Here is a 2,413-nt window from a genome sequence, read left to right as displayed (position 1 = left end):
TTGTTTGACCCCAATCAGCGTAAGCGTAGCCGATATGAAGGTCATATAATGGTAGCATGGTTTCGAATAGCCTCTGGTGTTTCCGGGGCTCCAAGAGCAGGACGTTTCATCATCGTACTGACCGGGACAACAATTCGACTTGCTACGAAGAACCACGATAATATTTATACTGTTATTGCTAGAAATCGCCGTACTGCCGTACAGTCGTTACACACATTAAATTCATGAACGTTTTTGCAAACGCTAGGCATTGGCAATGATGAAATCGGTAGGTTCGCGCTCGTGTTCGGTATCTGGCAACCTTAATGATTTCAGAGGTTGGCTTCCGCAACACCACCTTGGTAAGATTTACATCGTGAATTCTTTTTGAGATACCAGAATTTGACGAACATCTCGCTCTTCAATTTTTATTTCCTAGAATGCTGCATCAACCGTGACAATAAGCTTCATTCAATCGCAAACTAGGATAGAGTTTGTACCGCCAAAGAATTGGCCGATTCATAAAGATCAAGCAACAAATTTCACGCTCGTAAGGCTGACTAGCTTTATTCCAATGCTATACAATCACATGCTTGACTCGAAACTCGTCACTCGTTCGAGAGAGATATCACATGAACATACATTCCTGTAGACCAGTGGTCGGGAACCTTTTTTGTCCGAAGAGCCATATTGGCCCTATTTTTCCCATTTTAACTCACAAAGAGCCATACATGTAGATCGACTGTTACGATCGACTGATATTAATCTAGTCTCATTGTCCCCGTGAATCCGAAGATCTAAATACTGATCGAATTCTCAATCCTCAAAGTATTCGGCAGTTACACATAACGTTGCGCCCCACGCCTACGTCTTATTGCCGGTAGTACAGAGCTACGTAGGCCTACCAATCAAAAACATGGATAGCTACTACATTTTTTGTAATTTGAGTATTGTAATTGTGAACGTAACGTCCACGGCAGTTCATTTCGCGCCGTAGATCAGTAAGATAATATGCATTTGAAAACTGCGTTGTCATATGGGCGTCGCCATGCCTGCTATTCTCTTTGATCAATCAACGTATTGTGCAATTCAAGATTTCGTACCGGGTACATCGAATTTATTGCGAGTGATATTGGTCGCCGGCGCGACAGCAACTTAAATTTCAGGATTTTTAAAAGGGGGTCCGAATCCCTAACCTTGAATACGTCACTGTAATAACCTCTCAAATACATGTTATATTGCCACAAGAATAATTATACTGCCCGTGCTGAAGATTTAATAACTCGTTGCTGCAATATTGATAAATTAGGCACAAAAATAAAAATTTCGCAAAGAGCCATATCTTATGCCCAAAAGAGCCATATATGGCTCGCGAGCCATGGGTTCCCGACCACTGCTGTAGACAGTGACGTGCGGTCATTTGATGCAAATGTAAGTGAGGCAGTGTCAATGTAAGAAAAGTGCACGTGAAAAGAGCTCTTCAAGGATTATTAGGATTTGTAATTTGATGTTCGTGTCACACACAAATACGCAACTTTAGGGTTACCATATTTTGGAATCGGGAAAGGAGGACACTTTCTCAAAATTTTCAAACTTAGAATACTGGAGTAAATCCGGAAAAATGGTAAATTGTCTACGATATTGTGGTTGGTTGACTAAAAAAGAGGTCGTCACTTTCGTTTAAACCACGAATTTCCCAGTTAGCGTCATTTATGCCCATTTTCACTCGAATCAATCCACTGTCTTAGCTCTAAAATTTGTAAAGGAGGACAAATTGCCAAAAATGAGGACATTTTCAAAAACCTGAAAAAAGGAGGACGTATATGGTGACCTACGCAACTTGCATGTTTTTTGCCCACAAATAGAGCATTTAGGAGAGGTGAGGCAGGCACGAGCCATCACTCCCATGTGACAGCGACGCGAGCTATAAATATTTATTAACTGGTATCAATCCAATGCTATTTGCGCACTGATTTTGAAAATCTAAATATTAATAATCCTCACGGAATTTGAAATTCGGCTTTCTTACGTAAAATGACAGTGTTGCAGTGAAACAAGGAAGGCAAAGAAGATGTGAATTGAAATTGTGATGTCATATGTGCCCGTCTACAGCGAATCTTTCATACATGCTGGTGCTGGTGCTCACTAGGGATGGTGTGAACGTGAGGTTCCCGTTCGCGCTCTGTGTGTGAACCTCAGAAATTTAGAGGTTCACCTTCACAAACGAACCTTGGTAGGCTCTGCCCTGTGATTTTTTTCATATATTACTATTTTTCATGTCATTATAAACACCTTTGGTTGGAATTCTTTGCATTTCAACTTTGGTCCACTCTAAGCATGGCGCTGGCAGCATAAACAAATCAACGATAAAAAAGTATGCGCCTTGCCTATCTCAAACATTTTACTTGCTTTATTACAAAAAGTTTGCTCGAAA

The sequence above is a fragment of the Botryllus schlosseri genome, chromosome 8, assembly GCF_051294905.1.
Source record: "Botryllus schlosseri isolate E-star chromosome 8, Bs_hap1, whole genome shotgun sequence".
Taxonomy (NCBI): Eukaryota; Metazoa; Chordata; class Ascidiacea; order Stolidobranchia; family Styelidae; genus Botryllus; species Botryllus schlosseri.
The sequence above is the reverse complement of the archived record's forward strand: the minus strand, read 5'-3'. Positions refer to the sequence as shown.